The sequence below is a fragment of the Desmodus rotundus genome, chromosome 6, assembly GCF_022682495.2.
Source record: "Desmodus rotundus isolate HL8 chromosome 6, HLdesRot8A.1, whole genome shotgun sequence".
Classification (NCBI taxonomy): Eukaryota; Metazoa; Chordata; class Mammalia; order Chiroptera; family Phyllostomidae; genus Desmodus; species Desmodus rotundus.
Genome location: NC_071392.1, coordinates 89538791 through 89563070, shown reverse-complemented (window position 1 = coordinate 89563070; position 24280 = coordinate 89538791). Strand labels below are relative to the sequence as shown.

The window sequence follows — 24280 nt, the reverse complement described above, 5'->3', positions numbered from 1 at the left end:
GGTCTATTCATTGACTTGGGTCAGCAGTTGCTAAGAGCAAAACATCCTATTTGCTGAGTGACCAATTCCCCCCAGTTTTTGACAAACCTCTTTTCTACTCCTGTACCCCTCAAGACTTAGTGGCACCTCTGACCCATTCATGCATCCATCCCCGCCTCTGTAATTCAGTTTAAAGTGTTTATTTGGCAGTTCTGGGGACAAAGATAGGGACAAAGGCAGGAGTGCAGATGGAACAAATTTTTAAAATTTTTTCAATAATTCAAATTGGTTTTTCAGTCAATTGATATTCACTGGTTTAACTTTCATTATATTTGGCTTTGGCTATCATGGTCATTCTATGAATTGGCTTTCGGTGAACCAGGCAGCTACAGTTTTTCCAGATGAGCTTCCTCTGAAGAAACTGGTACTATGCACTCTTCCATGTGAAAACGGCTGCAATTGAGTCAATTACTTAAAGTAGCTAAATATTTAAAAATACGTAACTGATTTTCATTATTTCTTTTTATATTCAACTGGTTATTTAAAAGTACTTTTCAGGTTTCAAATGTATGGGTCTTTTAAAAAGTTATCTTTTTGTTATTGAGTTTTGCCTTGCAGTAAGAGAATGTAGTATGGGATGCTGATTTTTTCTTGTTAAAGATTTTCTGAGACTTGCTTTGTGGCCAAGTATGCAAAAAATGTTTGAAAATGTTCCATGTTTGCTTCAAAAGAGTATATTCTAGTGTTGATTGTGGGGATCTAGTTAGGTCGACTGAATCAAGCTTATTGATTCTGTGATTTATGTCTTCTATATCTTACCATTTTTTGCCGTTTTGATCTATCAGTTACTGAGAAAGATGTACTAAGATCTATCAGGATTGCGCATTAATCAGATTTCTCTCTATATTTCTCATAATTTTTGCTTTAGATATTTTGAGACTGTGTGTATAGGTTTCGAATTGTATTTTCCTGGGGAAGGGTTTATTTTATTATCATGAATACTCATTACCCTAATAATACTTTCACTCTGTAGTCCACTTTATCTGATACTGATATGGCTACACTCACATTATTTTGGTTAGTATTTGCTATATTTTTATCATCTTTTTACTTTCAAACTTTCTATATATTTATGTTTCAGATGTGTGTTTTATAAGAGTAAAACTTTCCACGCTTACGTATATTGGCTATTAAGAGTGTTTGCATTAGTTTTGTGGAAATCAGCGAGAAGATAAAACTATTTCTTCTGTAACACTGAGAGGCAGGGCTCAAGTGGAATATCTCTCACTATTGAGGAACAACTATTACTGCGTTTAAAATATCACATTTTACAGGGAGGAGTGGGCAGAGCTGAGGAGGAGGGGAGGAAGGAAGGAAAGAAGGAAGGAGGGAGGGGGGGTGGGGGGATTGGGGATCTCACGCCTGGTGCTGCTCTACCTGAAACGGAGTGAAGGCTTGCCTATTAAGACAACGGAGGGGTCCTGAGAGTGGAAGGGTGAACTGCTGGCCTGAGATGGGTCTCCAGTCAGCCTGTGATGGCTCTGCCAGTTTCATCGGCCAACCAGGAATACACAGAACTTCCTGTACCCTGTGGCATGTGTGGGTTACACAGGTGAAATAAGGTAAGGAGGAGCTTTTACTACAGGAGAGAGTATATATTGCTCAGGGGTAGTGTTTGACTGCAGATCAACGGGTCCCTGGTTTGGAGCTGGCGGTCACCTGCTTTATTGCCAAATACCTTGAATGTATTGCCAAATGGCCTTGATTCCGCATTCTACTAAATAGCAATGTCTTTGGTGGTTTTCATGTGCTCTGAACCCCTTTGCTCCGGGCTGGGCCATATCAGTCTGGGCCAGAAGACAGAAGCCACACAGTCCGTAACCAGGGAAAGTTTAATATAAAGAATTATTGTGCTATAAGAAGAGAGTAATTACAAAGGTTCAAAGAAAACTCTGAAGGTACCCCTGAGGTGAGGGACCCAAGCAAGAGCAAATTTGGAAGGGGGACCTTTCCCCAAAGCTAGGATTCAGACCTCATTGGGGGCAAGTATGGTTGCAGCCCACCCATTGAGTGGTCCCATCCAGACCTGTCCACATTGTTGGGCAAGCAGGAAGTGGCCTTCAGAAACGCAGGTGAGTCACTTGGAAGCATGAGGACTGGAGTATGTGGTGTCCACACCTGGAGGGTGTGGGAACCAGACCGGGGCAGAGGCAAGCCCAGCCTGGCAGGTGGGTGCATAGAGGTAGTTAGGGTGGGGAGCAGGGGAGTGGTCAGAGGTCCAGCTGTGCCTGCAAGGCCACAGAGGGGCTTCATCTCTGGGTGCGGGCCTGGGACAGAGCACCACCAGGTGTCCTCACACACCCACACCACTGGCCAAGCATGCAGCAGGAGCCAGAGGAAAACAGGCAAGAACAAGCAGCCGGAACTGGAGGAGAAGCCCCATTTTCCCTGCAACATTCTTCTATCGCCCTCTACTGACAACTGTTAACATTGTGTTCGCTTAAAGGAGAAATGCTAAATCAGGCCTATCCCAGGGCCACAATGAAAGGGCGAGCTTAGAGCTGGGAGTCAACACACTGATAACCCGCATACTACGTGACAGGTGCTGGCCAACAGGATGCTAGCAGGCGTGATGCGAGCAGGAGCGTGGGATCTGGGTGCAGGGTTGGATTTGCTCTCCGACACTCCTACCATCACCATGGGATGTGCTTACCTTGTACGCTGTTCCCCTTCAGCCTGGGGCCCAGCGTGGAACACAGCTCCACCCAGAGCCCAGCTCCCCGAGAGGAGCCAAGGCCACTTAGCCCTGCAGCCTGCAGCCGGCCCATCCAGCCAAGCCCAATCCTTGCCAGCCGATTTCCATTCAACCCGCAAACCCATGGGCATGAGAATAAATACTTACCGTTGTGTGCCACCGGTTGGGGGGTGGCTTATTATGCAACGTTATTGTGAATAAGACTGACAAATACTGAAATTGATATGTGGAAGGAGCTCCTGCTGTAACAAAAGCCTAAAATACACATAACGGCTTCATGACAAAGCAGTGGGTGGCAAGGAAGCTGTGACTGTCAGCTGAGAAAACAGCAAGAACAGGAAAAACAGAGGCTCCTGATAACCTGGAAGGCGGCAAATGTGCTTGAACTTGTAGAGTTGGGGGTAGGCTGTTTCAAGGCAATGGAAGGTGAACTCAGGGCCAGATGAGTAGTCTCTAGTCAGTCTGGGATGGGCCTGCCAGTTTGCACAGGCTGGTCAGGAATAGACAGAATTCACAGTATGCTTTGGAATCCTTGTGTGTGGTGACACAGGTGAAATCTGCTGAGGAGGACTCAGGCGTGGGGGTATAGCTCAGGGGTGGAGCGTTTGACTGCAGAGCAACAGGTCCCTGGTTCAAAAACGGGTGCCCTCTGCTGGCGGCTTGTTTTATTGCCGAGTACAGTTAAAAGACCGTCCTGATTTTTTTTTTTTTCTTTTATTAGTATTTATTTTATGCCGAATTTACTCCCAGGCCATCCGTTTTTGTTTCTTCAGTTTCTTCTGGCATATCTTTGTCTTCCGTGCAGCCTCCTCTTCTGGGTTAGGTACAACCTGCTCTTTTTCAGTAGGATCATTTCAGGGCGGAGGAGAGAGCCTGTGTGTGGGTTAATCCACCCGCAAGCTGTGTAAGTTCTGTGCCGCATTTTGGGAGCTTTATTCATCTGGGTGCGCTCGGAGAATCTACATCCAAACCCTTAAGGTCAGCACTACCTCTGCACTTTTAAGCATGTGCAGCAGAAATTCAGCATTCTTTTTGGGCCACCAACCCTGTGTCCAGCCCCACTCTTTGGCCTGGGCTCACCCACCGACGCCACCCTTGTATCGACGGCGTGGCACACTTTGCTTCTGTAAGGTAACATCCTTCAGATCCTCGGTGGCTTTTTGGATATGTGTACCCTTGATGGCCTGGGCAGTTTCACGAGTGTTCTTAGGTGAATGCAAAGATTTGAACCTCTTGAGTTGTGTGATTTTGTAAGGTTTTCTGAGTCAAGTGAATAGTGGACTATGTTCAGAGGTCACCTCTGGCTGCTTTCGGGAAGACCAAAACCTTCCTGATTTAACTTCCTACTTAAAGTTAGCCCTATGCCCACTCTTCCTTGGTCTGTCAGCTTTTCAAGTGATTCTGTTTTCTGGCACAAGTCACGATGCTGTCGTTAAGGACCTGTGTGTTTCAGAAGTTCTTCATTAGGTGCTCTTTGAAGCCAATGTTGTGGAGGAACTCACTGAATCAGGAGTTACCCAACCTGTGCCACAATTACTCATGACCTTACTGAAAACACAGATTTTGGCTTAGTGGGACTGAAGAGGGGCCTGGGAACTTTGTTTTAGTGGGGGCACACTCTTCTGCTAGCCTGGATCCCCCCATCCAGTGACCCTAAGTGGCTTGGAAATTATTTTGAACTTTACAACATTACATAATCCTAAACAGCATTCTGGAGGTCAACACCATGGTCTTCAAGCTAGTGCCTTCAGCCCAGGACTGAGGGAAGCTAGGATGCTGGGCTGTAGGCCTAGACCGAGGCCATGTGTGCAGAGGTAGAAAACTCGGGAAAGGTGAGAAAGGCACAGGTGTGGCAGAGTTGTGACGGCTCATAGGTAATGACTCGACTCCCTGCACTGGTTGTTTCTGAGCAAAGCATTCGACTGACAATGCCGAGGTCCCAGGTTCCAATCCAGAGGCAAGGTGGGTCACGCTGTCCCTAGACGGCTGTAGCCCACCATGACCTCTCCAGACCAGCTCTTCAGTCCCCACTCAGTCCCACCACATCTCACGGGACACCCTCAGGGACTGAGGGAAGCAAGGACACTGGTTATAAGTAGAGGTGACAATCAAGTGTGTAGAAGGTGGAGGGAGGATATGGGCTGGGCACAGTAGGAAGGGCATCAGCTTGCAGGGTACATGGTGATGGAGCACTAGCAAGAACACATCTTGATGTGGTGACAGCCAGGGTGTGGCTTTGTAGGTTTAGAGTACTTATTAAGCTCAGGTAAACAGGTGGGGGTATAGCTCAGTGGTAGAGCATTTGACTGCAGATCAAGAGGTCCCTGGTTCAAGTCCAGGTGCCCCCTGCCCACACTCAGTTTTTATCCATGGGACATAATATGCTCCTTACCCTTTGCCCACCACATCATTTCTGCCTGCAAGGGGGAGAGAGAAGATAGGAAGGTCTGGGCTTTATCAGAAAGCCCCCCTGACAAATCTAGTTTCTCTGTAGATAAATTCAGTTTCTCCAAGGTTGAGTCAGTTCTGCTAGGTTTGGGGTGGACAAATGATTCTTCTTTTGTCCAGCATCTGAACCCTCTGAACTCCATTTCGGGAATTCACAATTGTCTCAGTCTCGGTGGCAGACAGGGTCCTGTCTCTGGCTGAGGAAAACTAAAATGCCAGGTACTCCTCCCCTTGAATATTAGGAAAACCTGTCTCTCTCTCTCTCTCTCTGCCCCCTTCCTTCAGAGTGTGGATTGGTAATATGGTCTATTGGACCTGAAGAAAATGAAAACCTAGGTAGTTGAGAGGATGCTAGTCTAGGAGCCCAGGTCACACGGCAGAAAAAGTTGAGTAAATTTTGCCTGAAGTCCTCTAGGGCTTCCTGTTGAGTTCCCATGGAACCCTAGAAGTGGCTTCAGGCCTGGATGGCTAATCTGAGCAGTTTAAAGAAAGCAAATAATTATTAGCTCAAGTGTCACTCAATATGGGCTAGAAACCCAGAACTTTCTCTGACTAGACTGAGATAACCTCTTATCTGCTGTCATGGAATACCTGAAGTAGCTGAAAATAAAGATAAAGGCTACCCTAGCCAGTGTGGCTCAGTTGGTTGGAGCATCATCCTGTAACCGAAAGGTTGCAGGTTTGATTCCCAGTCCTGATACGTGCGACCCCTGGTCTGGATGCTTGTGATCCTCTGTCCTGGGGTGAGGCCACTAATCTATGTGTCTCTCTCTCACACTGAAGTTTTTCTCTCGCCCTTCCTCTCCCTCTCTAAGAAAGCAAGTGAAAAAAATGTCCTCAAAAGAGTGGGACTTCACAAACTGTAATGTGGATTTATGAGAGCATTTGGAAAGCTTAAATTATACCAAATAACCTACTCTGAGGAACCTTCCTTGCCAACCAAGCCAGCTCCTTCTTCCTTTCTGAAAGCTGAACGGCCTGATTGAGGGGCTTTCATTGCAAGGGATCACCTCCCCACTCCTCATTGTCTCTTCATCTAGAGTGACAGAAAGACCTCAGGTGACCCGAGTACCAATTACTGAGGGAAAGACTCACACACCAGAACAATTGCAAACTAGCTAGTTTGTATCAAAGAAAACCTAGAGAACACATGTTGGTCTGGATTCTCAAAGTATTTCATGAAGTAGGAAGGTGTAATTTTAAGTAAGTCTGAATTTATTTTTATGATTGTACCCAATTAACATTCTATTTAAAATATCACAGCTACAGCAACTGGGATAAACCTGTTCACTCAGTTGTCGACTTGAACCAGGATTCACAGGAGGCCAGTTCTAAAGGCATTTTGTAGTGCTAACAACTCCTTGGTGTGGTTAGCGCTACTTGGTAGGGAGAATCCACAGCCCCAGCTGGAGAGGACTTATCACGCGTGACTTGTCCATCCGGTCAACCCTTCACCACCATGTTGAAAAATGCATGGGTGGGTAGAGCTTCCACATCTTTGAAAACATTTTAGTAGCTGTTCTCCTTAGATAGGGATGCTGGCCCAAGCCATTACAGCAGCAAGGATTCCCTGATTTCGGTGGGAACTGGAGGATCCCAGGGTGTCAGAGTTCGAGCAGTGTGATTCTGCACCCCCAGATGCACGTATGTGAGGTCTGTGCCTCAGAGAACTTGGCTGTGGTTGATTGGTCATGATCCTTGGGACTGAGAATGGGAAGCCCACCCCTATCCTACTCGATCTGCAGATCTAACACAAGGACTAGCACCATAGATTCCTGACCCCCCACCCAGTTCCCAGATCTGAATCAGTTCAGAGACCCTGCATCCCTTGGAAGGGAAATCTGAGTAAGCTAGAGAAAAGGACACTACCAAAATCTCCAACCATGGTTGTGGATCTTCCCCTTAGACTTCCCCAAAGGGTCCTTCAGCCATTTACCTGGAAACTCCGTACTGGGAAAGACAAATACCCACATATTTTAAGGCCCACTCAAGCCATTTTCAGTGGCTTTTCATAGAGACAGCCTGTCTTGGTTCATGCTTCGTACTTTTCTAAAATCTCTCGAAGGTTCACACACTCCAAATAAATAGCATCTGGCTTCTGTGTGCTCTACATCTCTTGCTAAGTGGCCCCAGGCCTGGCACTAGTGGCAATCAGCTTGGGTTCACAGCTTGGCCTCTAGGGCACCTCGAAGCCTATCACAAGTAGCAACTATCTGCAGATCGCTTTGTAGCTCATGCTGGATGCCCCAGGCAGGGCACAGGCAGCAGCTGATTTGGGGCTGCACCTTCCATGAGGGCCCAGAGCCAGCACACCTGGTGGCCAGCTTCAGCCCACGCTGGAACACCACACCACCACCTCCACTGGAGACACACTGAAGAGGTGGACTAATTAGACGCCAGAGTCCCACTGAAGTAAGTTCTGCTCTGTGGAATCAGCCCGTGTACAGCAGCTTCTCTGCTGTGGTCACAGCTAGTCCTTGCAGCCCATTGGCCTGGGGGTAAATGCCTCCCACTGACATGCCAACAGCACTTAAGGCTCAACTACAACAGGAAGGTGCACACAGCCCAAACAGGGGGCACAATCAGAGGGCCCAGGTCAGGGGAGGCTGCAGCACTGGGCCTTACAGGATACCTACCACATAAGGCCACTCCCCCAAGATCCGGAGACGTAGCAGCTCTACCTAACATCCAGAAGCAAGCACAGGAAGACAGCCAAAATGAGGAGACAAAGGAACACATCCCAAATGAATGAACAGGACAAAACTCCAGAAAAAGAACTAAACAAACTGGAGACAAGCCATCTACCAGATGCAGAGTTCAAAACACTGGCTATAAGGATGCTCAACGATCTCAGTGAGAACTTCAACAAAAAGACCAGAAACATAAAAATGGAATTAGATAACATAAAAAAGAACCATTGGGAATGAAAACTACAATAACGGAAATGAAGAATACACTAGGAGGAATCAGCATCAGATTAGTGGAAGTATAGGTTGAACCAACATTTTGGAAGACAAGGTAACAGAAAATACCCAATCAGAACAACAAAGAGAAAAAATAATTTTTAAAAAATGAAGATAGTTTAAGGGACCTCTGAGACAACATGAAGCATAATAATATCTTCATGATAGGGATACCAGAAAGAGAAGGGAGAGAGCAAGGAATCGAGAACCTATTTGAAGAAATAATAACTAAAAACTTCCCTAACCTGGTGAGGGAAATAGACATGCAAGTCCAGGAAGCACAGAGAGCTGCAAACAAGATGAATCCAAAGAGGCTGCTCCAAGACAATTCATAATTAAAATGCCAAAGGTTAAAGAAAAAGAGAATCTTAAAAGCAGCAAGAGAAAAGCAGTTAGTTACTTACAGAAGACTCTTATAAGACTGTCAGCTGATTTCTCAATGGAGATGTTGCAAACCAGAAGGAACTGGCATGAAATATTCAAAGTGATGAAAAGCAAAGAAGTACAACCAAGACTCCTTTATCCAGAAAAGCTACCATTTATTATTTTTTTCACTTAAAATCCATTTTATTCATCTACATGACAACATCTGTTGGAAGTATAATGACCTAATTTGACAGTGACATCTACCTGTCCTAAATATTTAAGTGGAAAGTGATGTATAACACAGTAATTTGTTTTTTTTAAATATTTTTGGATATATTTATTGATCATGCTATTACAGTTGTCCCATTTCCGCCCCTTCACTCAACTCCATCCTGCCCACCCCCTCCCTCCCACATTCCCCCCCTATAGTTCATGTCCATGGGTCATACTTATAAGTTCTTTGGCTTCTACATTTCCTACACTATTCTTACCCTCCCCCTGTCTATTTTCCACCTATCATTTATGCTATTTATTCACTGTACCTTCCCCCCCTCTCTCTCCCTCCCAATCCCCTATTGATAACCCTCCATGTGATCTCCATTTCTGTGGTTCTGTTTCTGTTCTAGTTGTTTGCTTAGTTTTCTTTTGGTTTGGTTTTAGGTGTGGTCGTTAATAACTGTGAGTTTGCTATCGTTTTTACTGTTCATATTTTTGATCTTCTTTTTTTTTAGGTAAGTCCCTTTAACATTTCATATAATAAGGGCTTGGTGATGATGAACTCCTTTAACTTTACCTTATCTGAGAAGCACTTTATCTGCCCTTTCATTCTAAATGATACCTTTGCTGGATACAGTAATCTTGGATGTAGGCCCTTGCCTTTCATGACTTGGAATACTTCTTGCCAGTCTCTTCTTGCCTGTAAGGTCTCTTTTGAGAAATCAGCTGACAGTCTTATGGGAACCCCTTTGTAGGTAACTACAAACTTTGTAGGTAGCTGCTTCTAAGATTCTCTCCTTCTGTTTCATCTTGGCTAATGTAATGATGATGTGCCTTGGTGTGTTCCTCCTTGGGTCCAGCTTCTTTGGGACTCTCTGAGCTTCCTGGACTTCCTGGAAGTCTATTTCCTTTGCCAGATGAGGGAAGTTCTCCTTCATTATTTGTTCAAATAAATTTTCAATTTTTTGTTCTTCCTCTTCTCCTTCTGGTACCCCTATCATTCGGATGTTGGAAAGTTTCAAGATGTCCTGGAGGTTCCTAAGCCTCTCCTCATTTTTCCAAATTCTTGTTTCTTCATTCTTTTCTGGTTGGATGTTTCTTTCTTCCTTCTGGTCCACACCATTGATTTGAGTCCCAGTTTCCTTCGCATCACTATTGGTTCCCTGTACATTTTCCTTTGTTTCTCCTAGCATAGGCTTCATTTTTTCATCTAGTTTTCGAACAAATTCAACCAATTCTGCGAGCGTCTTAATAACCAGTGTTTTGAACTGTGCATCCAATAGGTTGGCTATCTCTTCCTCGCTTAGTTGTATTTTTTCTGGAGCTTTGAAGTGTTCTGTCATTTGGGCCATCTTTTTTTTTTTGTCTTGGTTCTTCTGTTACTTTAAAGGGGCGGAGCCTTAGGTGATCACCGGGGCAGGGTAATGCTGGTTGCTGCGCTGTGATGCTGAGCTGTACGTGGGGAGGAGCCGAGAGGGAGCAATGCCGCCAGCCCCACTCTCCACCAGATTTCAGCCACTCCCTCGGCTACCCACAATCAAATTGGGCCCCTCTGGTGCTGTTTCCTGAGTGGGTGGGCTTGTGCACACTCTAGGCCCCTGTGGGTCTCTCCAACGACCTCTCCTGTGAGGCTGGGAGTCTCTCCTGCTGCCGCCCCAACCCCCATGGGCGTTTTCAATCAGAGGTTTAAGGCTTTATTTCCCCGAGCTGGAGCCCTGGGTTACGTGGTCTGCTTCGCTCCCCTCCCATTTGTCCGGTTTATCTGTGCGCGAATGTGGGGCCGCAGGGTCTGCTAGTGGTCAGACTGCCCCGTTAGTCCCACACTCCGCCAGTCTCGGTCTCCGATGGCCACGTGAGTCCTCTACGCCCCGACTGCCCGTCTCTGCCCCTCCTACCGGTCTGGATGTATGTTTCTTTTTTATCTACTTGGTGTCGGACTTCCTTGCTGTTCAATTCTCCGTCAGTTCTGGTTGTGTGAGGAGGCGCAGTGCGTCTACCTACGCCGCCATCTTGGTTCTCCCGAAAAGCTACCATTTAAAACTGAAGGCAAGTCAAAAAGCTTCCCAGACCAAAAAAACCCACAAAAAAACAAAAAAACAAGCCTAAACTAAAGAAGTTCGTCACCACAAAACAAGTATTACAAGTAATGTTAAAGGGTCTTTTTTTTAAGAGGAGGAAAAATATAAAAATATGAATAATAAAATGGCAATCTTATCAACAATTGCTTTAAATGATCCAGTCAAAAGACGTGGTGGCTGAATGGCTGACAAAGCAAGACCCTTACATACGCTGTCTACGCGAGACTCACTTCATATCGGAAGACGCCCAGACTAAAAGTAAAGGGATGGAAAAAGATATTTCATGCTGCAGGTGCCACCCCGCAGGGTCAGAACTCTGGGCTCAAACCCCCAGTGCCCCCCACCCCACCACATTTGATCCGTAGTTCCCCTCGACCAATCCTGCGCCTCGCTCCCAGTCTGTCCTCCCCAAGGCTGGCTGCTCCCCAGGGACTGGGACTCCTCTTCTTTCCCCTGCCCCCATCAACTGTCCAGCAATTTTGCAGTGCCTCTCCCCCTCTGCTTTCTGGGAGTGTAGCCAGATCCAGTGCTTCTTCAGGCTTACCTGTGGGTCTTTTCTCTGAGGACACCCCGCCAATTTTTTAACTTCCTAAGATATCAGAAATCCTGTAAATGGCATTAGCCTAAGTGTACAACTCAGTGAAATTTTTCATACTTACCTATATGAGCACATATATTTACATATACTTGTCCATATATAGGGATGTATATATATATCCATGTAACCACCATCCAGATGAAGATAGAGAACTATTTCCCGCTCCCTGGAAGTTCCCTTGGGTGGGGTGCCACTGTTTGGAAGTGAATCTGGATCTACAACTGCTGGTCTTTGTGTATGTCTGTTCAACTTTTAAACTCTGGGGAGAGGGAGTCTGATTGACATAGGAAGGTCAAGGGGCAGGGTTTTATATCAGAGGCCACTGGCGGCCACCCCTACTGGTGCTGTTCCTAACATGGGAGGGTGGTCATGAGCAGGGAAACCCCTCTAGTTGGTGTCTGACCAGAATCTTTCTGTCACCAGAACCTTTCCTGTGACCTAATTGTCTTCCATAGAAACCTGTCCTTTGACTCAGAGGAAGAACTTGGGGAGCTCCTGCAGCAATTTGGAGACTATAAAATATGTCCTCGTTGTCTTGCATCCAGACACAGAGCATCCTACAGGTGTTTGCTGGCAGCTAGTCAGGCCCTACAGGGCAATGAGAGCATAACGTGTGCCCTTCTGAGGGGTCCACGTTCAGCTCAGGGTCTGTGGCCCATCGAGGCTGCAAGAACATTCTCAGGTTGCCTTCTGTGAGGTCAAATTCAGCATCTGTCATAATTTTGTCTGAGCTTTCAAAACCCTCACTTATTTACTTCAGGGTAAAGAATTCCATTTGTTGTTGTTTGAATTTCAAATGTGATAGCGTCTCCTGGGTATTAATCCCCCCACATCGCTTAACATTGCTGGAATCTTTCCTAGTTTGTGTCTGTTACAGGTGGAAGCGAATAGAAACTTCGTTGGGGGGGGGCGGGTAACAGTCAGAAAGAAAACTAAGTAACGGGAGTGCTACCTTAGTTTTCTGTGGGGTTTTTCCCCCTAAAGCTGTTTCTTTTGAGCGTCCAGGGTTGACCACTCATTTCAGTATATTGCTGTTAGGTAGGCATCTTTTCAACCCCTTCTTAATCTTTGATTTCATCCATTGTGGTCGTTCTCCTAACGCCCTGAATTCTTAATTCATTCTGATTCTTGAGTCCTTTGCGATCTACCAAACACTATGAACCCTCTTCTCAGAAAAATGCCCCTTCTGAGGGTTTGTGGGCTCTCTGAAGCCTGTCCATGGATTGTTAACCAAATTCTAAATCTTCTGATTTTCCAAGCTGGTGAGACCTGAGCATTTGGGGGGGTTCACTTAGCTAAAAAAGATGTACATGAGGCCGTATGGTGGAAAGAAAACGGGACTGCGTCCTGGAGATTAGGGGTCCCATCCCAGCTAAGCCACAGACCAGCTGGGTGATTGTTCATAAATCATTTAACCACTTTGGGGTTCAGTTTTTTTATCTGTAAAACTAATGGGTTCACGTAGAATAATCACTTAAGGTGCCTTAGCTCTGATATTCCATTATACTTCTTGGACCATCTCCATTTCCAGCATGTTTTTCTAAAATTGGGCAACCAGAATTGCATAGAATGTTCCAAGTAGGGGAGGATATTGCTGTACTTGGTGGTGTCTTTTGTCTCTTTCATGCATCTCTTCAGTTGGTCTGCTGCCATTTATTCTTTTTAGTTTTAGTTTTAGAGAGACGAGAAGGGAAGGAGAAAGACAGGGAGAGAAACATCAATGTGTGGTTGCCTCTTGCATGCTCCCTAATGGGGACCTGGCCCGAAACCCAGGCATGTGCCCTGACTGGGAATCGAACTGGCAACCTTTTGTTTCTAAGGGCCACTGTCAATCTACTGAGCCACACCAGCCAGGGCTGCTGCCATTCATTCTGAATAGGGAACAAAAGATCAGTGCCCTAGTAGCTCCAGGACATATAATATTGTTTTCATATATGAGGGAATACTAACAAAATATTATGAAACATAATTCTTTTTGGGGGGAGTTTACCATAAGGTGAACTTTTCTTCTTTGCTTATAAAAGCTGCTTTTTCTCAATAGCAGAAATTAGGGTGAGTTGACTGACCCCTCATCTAACCCATGAAAGGTGTCTGTGGAAATTCTGGAGCACAAGTTAAGCATTGAGCTTAGCCCGGACCAGTGTGGCTCAGTGGGTTGGAACATTGTCCTGTAAAGTGAAAGGTCACAGGTTCAATACCCCATTGGGGCACATACCTGGGTTGTGGGTTCAGTCCCAGCCTGGGCACAGCAACTGATTGTTGATCGATGTTCGTTCACGTCGATGTTTCTCTCTTTCTCTTCCCTTCCCCTCTCTCTAAAAATAAATAAAATCCTAAAAAAAAAAAAAAAAGGATTCAAGCACATGGGTTCACTGCTATATTCATTGGACAGAGGCCTTTTACTCCAAGAAGCAGGTCTACCCTTGTCTAATACCTCACCCACCTCTTCTGGAGCCAGGCCCAGGGGGCTGATCTTGGGGGTCAGGGCAGGAGTGGCACCCATTTCCCCGCTGCTGCACTTCAGGTGTACAACTTTGACCTCTCTGGGGTCCAACTTCAGTGGCTTGGTGGAGGCGCCTGGTGTCGGATGACCCTGGACTCAGGAAAGCTGCATCTGCCATGAGCCAAAAGCCGAGAAGGCCCAGAAGCTGTGCTTTGCTCCTTAGAAGAGCGTTTTGTCCCCATTCAGGCTCTGCCTGTGCTCAAGTCCCCAGAGCCCTGTACTGAGCTCGCGGAGCCGCTGTCTGGGACAGACTCTGGTCTCACCAAACCTTGGTAGACACTAGGAAGAGAGACCTCTCCCTTTGCCCCACGCCCCTCTGCACCCCTGTGTCAGCACGCTTACCACAACACTGTCCTGCCGTTGTCTATCATTTCTCCCCCCAGACTGAGCTCTTTGGGGGCAGGCGTCATCCTGTGGTTCCAAGGCCTGGCCTAGTGCGTGGCCCCGAGTCATGTGCCCACTAGTATTCACCAGCAAGAAACATGGCCAGTGTTATGAAGCGGCTTTGCTCTGTTTCATCACCATAAACTTGTCCTCGGTATATCGACTGCCTTACGCCATTGCTTTCATGAGTGATTCTGAAGCTGCTGACTTTAAAAAACAGTTCAGGTGGCTTTATTTGTGGCCCACACTTATGTGCGTACTGCTCTTTCTGGGTAAAAGTGCTCCTGCCCCCTGCCTCCGTTTCCATATTCCTATCAAACATGCTTCCTCCAGTAGCACGCCCGCCCCTCTCAGGGAGAAGGCCTGGTTATCTGTACCTGCGTGAACTTCCTTAAACTCCCCTGTAGTTTTTTTACTTTGCTTTATCTGTGGACACGTCTCTTGTCTCTGTTGGGGGCTGGGATAAGCCTGAAACAGGCTGATACAATCAGACTTGAAGGTTGCACCGGAATAACAGGATGCTGCGGTCAGGAGCCATAGAAACCCCCCCCTGGACATGCAGCTGGCACACCAATCAGTGCCTTGATCACGCGCCCGCCATGCACCCCCTGGCCAATCGCAGGCTAGAGCACGCTTTGAAGCCACCTATCCACTGCACTTTCTCTACTGCCCTCCTCTATATAACTCCCTCCGTTTTGAAATAAATTTGCAGCTTGATCAGAATCCTTTGTCTTGCTGCCGTTCTTTCGCGCCTCCTGTCCCATCCCTTTTCATCCGTTGCAGGTATATCGGCGGACCCCGTTGACTGCCTCGCAGGCCGAGGCAACTGGCGCCCAACGTGGGGCCCCGCTGATCGCCTGTGCGGACCGCTGTCCCCTTCGATCGCAGCGTTTCGCCCGGCTCGCCGCCAGCGTTTCGCCCGGCTCACCGCGACTACCCGACCGCGCGCCGGCATTCCCTGACGACCCCCGTTCCCCGACAGCGGCATTTCAAAGGTAAGACCCAACCATGGGACAGGCATGCTCACAACATGATTTGTTCGTTGCTCAATTAGAAGAATCTCTCAAGGTGCGCAAGATAAGGGTTCGTAAAAAAGATTTGAATTCCTTTTTCACTTTCGTTTTTAAAATCTGCCCATGGTTTCCTCAGGAGGGTAGCATTGACTCCCGCCTCTGGCACCGTGTAGGCGACTGCCTAAATGACTATTATAAGGTTTTTGGCCCCGAGACTGTCCCTATAACTGCCTTTAACTATTATAACCTCATAGCAGACATCCTTAAAAACCACAATAATTCCCCTGACATACAGCGCCTTTGCAAAGAAGGGCAAGAAATTCTCCGTAGTCACTCCCCGGCCCCTTCAAAAGCCCCCTCAGTTCACGGCCTCCCCGACGCTCATGCTGACTCGCTTTCGCGACCCCCCTCACGAGCGCCTTCAAATTGCCCTTCTGTCTCCATCCAAATAGATACAAACCCTCCGGCCCCTTCTCTGCACCCTCCCCTTCAGGAGTTCTATTCCTCTGCTCCACCCCCCGTTTCTCAGGACTCCGGCGACCAGTTAGATCCCTCTGAACAGGCAGAATTAGAGGACGAGGCCGCTCGCTACAATAATCCTGGCTGGCCACCACTCGTGGCGGCAGTCCTTCCGCCATTCAAACCGCCTCCTTATAGTACCTCTCACGCACCTGCCGCCGCCATTTTGCCTTCAGCGCATGGCGCGTCCGCCATTTCACCCGCGGCGGGCAAGGCACCCATTACCTTGCCCCTGGCGGCCACCGCCGCATTCACTCCGCTTCCAAAGCCTTTCCTTCAAGAGACCCTCACTTTCATCCGAGATATTAAAACCATTGCCAAAGAATTCTCCGCTTTTACGATCAGTCCCCCTCCCCACGAGACTTTAGCATTCCCAGTTACTAGATCCCAGACTCGCCCAGACAGGACCGAGAACGTAAATAGTTCAGCTGCGGCTGCAGCTACCCCCCTTCCTGACAGTGACAACCCCGAGGACTCTGACAGCTCCCCTTCTGATATAGACGAAGCAGAGCCCAGTACAAGAGACACTGCGGCCCCCCAAACTTATTTCCACACATATAAGAAACTTAGTCTTAAAACATTAGAAAAGGTCAAATCTGCTGTAACACACTACGGGCCCACAGCCCCCTTTTCCCTCGCCCTAATTGAAAATCTTAGTGAGCGCTGGCTCACGCCCAATGATTGGTTCTTTCTAGCGAAGGCAGCGCTAAGTGGAGGTGACTTTATTCTTTGGAAAAGCAAATATGAAGACACCGCTAAACAGTTTGTTCAGCGTAATATGCGAAAATCCTCCTCTAAAAATTGGACCATACTTAAATTTCTTGGTTCCGCCCCCTACCAAAGCAATGAGAAACAAGCTCAATTTCCCCCCGGACTTCTAACCCAGATCCAGTCCGCGGGTCTTAAAGCATGGAGGCGCCTTCCACAAAAGGGCACCGCAACCACTTCTCTTGCAAAAATAAGACAGGGCCCAGATGAGCCATACAGTGATTTCATAAGTCGTTTACAAGAATTAGCTGAGAGGCTCTTTGGCGCGGGCGAAAGTGAAAACGCTTTCGTTAAACACCTAGCTTATGAAAATGCCAACCCCGCTTGCCAAAATGCCATCCGCCCCTATTGCCAAGGAGAGCTCTGTGACTATGTTCGCCTCTGCTCCGGCATCGGCTCTGCCCATGCTTTCGGACTTGCCATTGGTGCCGCCTTACAAAATTTTATGCCCCCACAGCCGGCGCGCCCCCCTAATCGCCTTTGCTACAACTGTAACCAACCTGGACATTTTTCCCGAGCCTGCCCCCAGAAGAGCCAAAATCAGACTCAAATTCGGATCCAAAACCCAACAGGACCTAGTACTAATAGTCCAGGAGCCCCTGCCACAAAATGCCCTCGCTGTAAGAAGGGTTTTCACTGGTCCTCAGAATGCAGATCTAAGACAGACATCTATGGACAGCCCATTCCCCCAAAGCAGGGAAACTCCAACAGGGCCCAGCCCCAGGGCCCCATTCCGGGTGTGAACTCCGGGGCTACACAGTTCACCCCCCAATCACTCCACCCACGGATCCCTGCCCTCCCAGTAATCAATCACGCCGCCACATCACAGACCTGTGGAGGGCCACAGCAGGCAGTGCAGGACTGGACCTCTGTGCCGCCACCGACACAGTACTAACTTCAGACAACAGTCCTCTAATAGTCCCCACCGGCGTTTTCGGGCCCCTACCGCCTAACACTTTCGGGCTTATCTTCGGCCGAGTCAGTTCCACCCTACAAGGGATACAAGTCCTCCCTGGCATTCTAGATAATGATTTCGAAGGACAAATCCAAATTATCCTTTCCACCACTTTAGATTTAATTACCATCCCCAAAGAAACTAGGTTAGCCCAAATAATCATCCTCCCCCTTCAACATCTTAACTCCAATTTTCAAAAACCTTTTCGAGGGTCAAGCCCCCCTGGCTCTTCAGATACATATTGGGTACAACAGGTCACCGAGGGCCGTCCCTTACTCGAACTCAGAATTAATGGTAAAGCTTTTTCAGGTATTATTGACACAGGAGCCGATGCCACTGTTATTTCTGAGTCTCAATGGCCTCGAAATTGGCCCCTAACCATAGCTGCCACACATTTGCGTGGCATAGGACAGTCTACCAATCCACAACAAAGCTCTAAAACCCTTAAATGGGAAGACAATGAAGGAAACCAGGGCTTCGTGACCCCGTATGTACTACCTAACTTGCCCGTTAATCTATGGGGGAGAGACATTCTCGCCCAAATGAAAGTAGTCTTGTATAGCCCCAGTAACGTTGCTATAACTCAAATGCTAAACCAAGGATTCTTACCCGGCCAAGGGCTAGGGAAAAACCATCAAGGCATCACTCAACCCATTTCTATTAATCCAAAGTTTAATAAGACAGGTCTAGGATATACCCAAAATTTACCCTAGCGGCCATTGACAGTCCTGCACCCCATGCAGATAAAATATTATGGAAATCCACTGACCCTGTATGGGTTGATCAATGGCCCCTTACTCAGGAAAAAACCCTCGCTGCTATTACGTTAGTGCAGGAACAGCTTGCGGCAGGGCACATTGAGCCTTCTAATTCCCCTTGGAATACCCCTATTTTCATCATCAAAAAGAAATCTGGAAAATGGCGTCTTCTGCAAGATCTCAGAGCCGTCAATAAAATTATGGTCCCCATGGGAGCCCTACAGCCTGGTCTCCCTTCACCTGTTGCCATTCCTGCCAATTATTCTAGATACCCAAACGACAGACATTTTGACAGCCACCCATCGGGCGCTAAATATTTCCAACCCTACACTAGCTCAAGATTGCTGGTTATGCTTAAGCCAAGGCACCCCCATGCCTCTAGCTGTCCCCACCAACATATCAGCCCTGAATATCACCGAACAAAATTGCACCCTCAGCATACCCTTTAGAGTTCAGCCTATGCTTTTTTACTCCTCCCCCTGCATCTATAAGAAATTACAAAATAATTCTTTTGATATTTCTGTTGGTTTTGCTAGTTTTACCAATTGTAGCCACACGCTTAATTATAGCACATCCCTCTGCCCTGGTCCAGGATGAGCATTCATTTATGGTAATAATTTAGCTTTCACTGCCTTACCTGCCAACTGGACAGGGCTATGCATCCTAGCTGCCTTATTACCTGACATAGACATCATCCCAGGAGATGAGCCTGTCCCCATTCCTGCTTTTGACCACTTCGCAGGACGACACAAGAGAGCCTTAGCTATTATTCCCCTGCTTGTTGGTCTAGGAGTCTCTGGAGCAGTAGGTACCGGAACTGCAGGATTAGGAGTTGCAGTTCACTCCTATACAAAACTTTCCAAACAACTTGTCGATGATGTCCAAGCCTTATCAAGTACTATTACTGACATTCAAGACCAGTTAGATTCCCTAGCAGAAGTAGTCCTACAGAATAGACGAGGTCTAGACTTACTCACAGCAGAGCAGGGAGGCATTTGTTTAGCTTTACAGGAACGATGCTGCTTTTATGCCAACAAGTCAGGCATCGTCCGGGACAAGATCAAGATCCTTCAAGAAGATCTGGAAAGACGACGAAAAGCTCTGACTGAGAGCCCTTTCCTTACAGCCTTCAACGGACTACTCCCCTTTCTTCTCCCTCTCCTTGGGTCTTTAATAGCTATCATTCTCTTCCTGACCTTTGCTCCCTGGGTTCTCAGGCGCACCACAAACCTCATCCGAGACCAACTTAACTCCCTTCTTGGCAAACCTATCCAGATACATTATCACCAGCTAGAAATGAATGAACCTGGCACTGACTCGCAGCGTCTTCTCCGAGAATGTCCTCGCGCATAAGCTCCTTTTTGCACCCCCACCTCCTACGAGAACAGTATAACTCTTGGCATTATACTTTACATATAAATTGTAATGGATACCGCTAGGTGCAGAGCAAAGCATCGCAAGGAGAAGCTACCCCAAAGGTGGCCCTGCCATGTCTCCTGAGAGGCAAGTTGGCTTGCATAGAGGTCAGCGCCCCAACCCTCTCCTCCGAAAAGGGTGCTTCAGAGCTCGGGACGAGCTCAGGAGGAGCCAGACCACTGCCTCCCCTAGCCGGTTAATGTCCACTCCTCACCTTAAAAATGAAAATAAGGGAGGAGATGTTGGGGGCTGGGATAAGCCTGAAACAGGCTGATACAATCAGACTTGAAGGTTGCACCGGAATAACAGGATGCTGCGGTCAGGAGCCATAGAAACCCCCCCCTGGACATGCAGCTGGCACACCAATCAGTGCCTTGATCACGCGCCCGCCATGCACCCCCTGGCCAATCGCAGGCTAGAGCACGCTTTGAAGCCACCTATCCACTGCACTTTCTCTACTGCCCTCCTCTATATAACTCCCTCCGTTTTGAAATAAATTTGCAGCTTGATCAGAATCCTTTGTCTTGCTGCCGTTCTTTCGCGCCTCCTGTCCCATCCCTTTTCATCCGTTGCAGGTATATCGGCGGACCCCGTTGACTGCCTCGCAGGCCGAGGCATGTCTCCATTAGGCTGTGAGGGCTGAAGGGCAGATGCTGTTCCTTCTGTCTGTACCCTCACCGCTTCGAAGCAGCGACTGGCCCCTAGCAGGTGTACACGCGATCTTGGTGTATCGCTGTGCCTGTCCCAATTTTTATGGTGAAAAGGACAAAATGACACAACATTAATTTCACATGAGTCTTCTTTTTCTTTTTTTCACTTTAGTGCACCATAAATCTCTTCCACCTTTTATGCCTTCCTTCCTGCAGTATCTCCCTCTCTCTCTCTCTCTTTTTTTTTTTACTGTTGCTTCATTAATTTCTTCTCTAATGCTCTTTCTTTCTTTATGCAGATTCGAGCTTCTGACCTAAGACATTTTCCTTTTCTGAGGAAATTCATGTAGGTTTTTTTGCAAGGCCATGTCTACTGGTGACAGATTTCCTTAATTTTTATTTCTCTGAGGATATCTTGATTTCTCTTTCACTTTTGAGAGATAATTACACAGGATCTAAAATTCGAAGTTGGTGACTTCTTTTCCCCCAAACTTTAAATATTTCACTCGAGTGCCTTCTTGTTGACATGGTTTTTGAAGAGAAATGCAATGTAATCATATCTTTGTTTCTCTGTAGGGAAGGGATTTCCCCCCCTCTGGCTTCTTTCAAGAGTCTCTCTGTATCTTTGCTTTTCTGCAGTCTGATATAATTTGCCCAGGTGTAGATTTTTTGGGTACTTATCTTGTTTGTTATTTGTCGAGCTCCCTGGATCTGTGGCTTAGTGTCTGTCTTTAATTTTGGGAAATTCTCAGCCCTTTTTGCTTCAAATATTTCTCCTGTCCCTTTCTTTCTCCCCCTGGTATTCCCACTGTATACTTGTCACACCTTTAGAAATTGTCCCATGCTACTAGACTTTCTTTTCCCTACTGTCTTTCAAGTCCTGTGCATGCAGTACGTGCCCCCCATTTCTACACATGGAAAGGGAAATGGTTATTTTATGCCCCCACTCAGTAACCACTTGTTACCATATTAGGGCCTGTGAACTACTTGTATTCACTCTCCTGTAGTCTCTGTCTTTCGGGGCATGGGGGGGGAGGCCGGTGGAGAAATCCCCTTTTCTCACCAAGCTCACATAAAGCTGCTCTTGTGCTGAGTGTTGCCGGCACATACGCTTCACCCAGAGACCAGATGGTGGTCTCTCGTTTTATGCAGCAAAAAGTGAAATCTAAATCCGTAACTGGTGAGCCCCAGCAGGAGCATCCAGAGCTTGGAACAGACCAGCAGGACAGCAGCTCCAAACCGCTCATGGGAGCAAAGCAAGGCCCCCCCAGAGCAGAAGGGGAAGGTGGGCTCTATCTCATGGCCAGGGTTCCAGACCAAGGCCAAGTGGAGCAGGTGGAGCTGCCCAATGGGAAGAAGAGGAGAAAGGCCCTGGCACTAGCCTCACACTGAGGCCCCAGATTCGGTGAGAGGCAGGACGGAGGCATGGAACAGTGGCAGGCTTCTGTGAAGACTGGTTCTTCTCAGCTCCCATCCTCTTTGTGGCTTTTGTGGGGGTGACAGGGATGCTTTGTGCCGTGTCAGTCCCAAGGCACAAGCGGGGGTGTCATTCCTGGACCACACGGCGGCCAGAACAGGACTGGCAGAGGGGGCCTCAGAGGACCTTCCCAGGGTGGGCTTTCAGGCCCTTCTCCTCCCCTACTGAAGAGCTTCCTCCTGTCCAGAAGGCCGTCTGTCAGCGGAGGCCCGCATGCCTGAGGTTCCCCTGCAGTCTCTGTTCGGGGCAACAGGTCAGCACTATGAACAAAAGCCGGTCACACTCGTGCACACAAACACGCACACTGGTTCCTTTAGACCCAGGAAGCTCCACCCCCTTCCAGACCCTGCTGGGTCACCATCTCCACCTCCAGGCCCTCACCAAGTCTGTCCCCAGAGGTGGCCCAGCTCCACCGTATTAACTTTATGTTGAAAACCCCTCTTCACCACGAGAAGGGGAGCCCCTTACAAGGGCAAGGGATGGAATGTCATGACTAGACTTCACTCACCTTTGCGTCCCTCCAAGTCCTGCCCCCTTGCTCAGCACAGTAAGTATTTGAGGAATTTAATTCAGGGGGCTAGTTGCTTTCTGGGTGTTGTCTCGGGGGGAGGGGAGGCTGTGGGGCCAAGGGCTTCTGGGAGGACCCTGCGGGGAGGGGAGTGGGCAGCAGGGAGAATGAGCTATTCTCCATGGGCAGGCTGCCTGCTTCCTCCTGCCTGCTCAGGATGGCAAAGTCATGGGTGTGATTTCAACACTGAAAAGGTATGTTCATTCATCTGTTGGGTGACAGGGTATATACTTGCCTAAATCTTAGACTGCAGACTGATAGATCTCTGCTTCTAATCTTTATGCCAGCTACTTACTCTTAATTGTATTCATTGACCCGCTGTTAAAAGTCTTGATCCCTGTCCCCAGGTGGGTGGGTAAGAGTGACGGAGATCAGGGACCTTCTGGGCAGACGCGAGGTTCCAGCTCGGAGTCCTTGCCTGACTCGGGAGCCCCTGGCCTCTCCTCTCCGGATCCCTTGCTCTCCCCAGGGGGGAGGGGGTCTGTTTGAGACAACAGCCCTCATTTCCATGCATTAATAGACCCAGAAGGCCTGCAGGAGCCAGAGAATTACTTAACCTTGGAAATGGGAGAAACGGGAGCAAAAAGAGAAAAAGACAAGCCAAGAGGGAGCCTGGGGGAGCGTTATAGGTTGACCTGGTTCAGAGGAAGAAACATGGCCTTGACCCCGCAGCTGTGTGAGACCTAGACCCTGAGCAGGGCACACGGGGCCCCACAGCCTACCTTACCTGGTCCCCCCACGGCACCCTCTGTTGCTGTCCAAACATACCAGGCACCTCCACACCCAAGCATCTACAGACCTAGCGCCCAGGGCCTGACACCCCGGCCCTTCGGAATCAGGGAACACGCCAAGCAGAGGTTCTGACTTGCTCCCTTGCTCTTCACCAGGCACAGGGAGGTTCGGCTTTCTCCACCAGAACTACAGACCTGGGCTGGCCTGGGCCTCTGTTGCCACCATAGGCCAAGGGGAACAGGCAAGGTCAGGCGCAACCTCGCTGCCATCCACCGCGATTCCGTCCTCTCCGTGTTTAAAGGAAGTTGCAGAGGGTGGTCTTTCTCCTTCAATGGTCTCAGAGTCCACAGACTGAAGTGGGCTGTTAGTTCCAAATGTATGAGCTTAATATAGATTCAGCATTTTTATTACATAAATTGGCCTGTGTGGGAACAGTCCTTTAGAGACTAGAAAAAAATGCAGGTTGTATAAGAAGCCCTGTGAACTCCCTTCCCGGTCAGGAATGAGCTTATACCTGATCCCAGCACCTCTGTGATGGGACCCGGAGGGACAGCACCCTGCTACGTGCTGCTGGCCTGGTGCTCACGTCCAGAGGAAGGAACAACTCCGCATCCACGAAGACCGAATCACTCCCTTCAGCAGGCACTCTCTGAACAGTAAAACAAGGGCTCACACAGCCCCCATCTGTTTATTTACCTGAGGGTAGTAACAACTCACATTTGAGTGCTAAGTATTGTTCTAACTGCTTCAAATTCTCACACACACAGAGAAACCTCTGAGCTGGTGTTATTATTAACTCCCTTTTTATAGATGCAGAAACTGAGGCACAGAAGAGATTGAGCAACTTGTCCAAGGTGCCGCTCTCTAACTCACCCCAGTGGGCATCGGGTGTTTGACCCTTAGAGTCAAAACCTGATGTTCCTGGGAACTTTGAGCTGCTCAGGTTGCTGCTATGCAGGGGACAACCCCTGCCCAGGTGGCGTTTTGTGAGTCCCTCAGTATGACCCGATTGTAGCTCTCCTGACATGCTCAGCCTCCTTCAGGACTTCACCTGCAGTTGTGCTTGGCTGGGGATGCAGGGTGGAAGGTGGGATGCTGAGGGCAGCTGAAAAGACTATTCAAAAACCACACATG

At 48.0% G+C, this 24280-nt stretch overlaps 1 non-coding gene across 1 annotated transcript; it reads left to right on the top strand.

The window, feature by feature from the left end:
* The first annotated feature begins 5010 nt into the window (after positions 1-5010).
* On the top strand, positions 5011-5082 carry TRNAC-GCA (transfer RNA cysteine (anticodon GCA)). The gene has a single exon. It is a non-coding gene; the product is annotated as a tRNA-Cys (tRNA).
* Positions 5083-24280: the final 19198 nt, after the last annotated feature.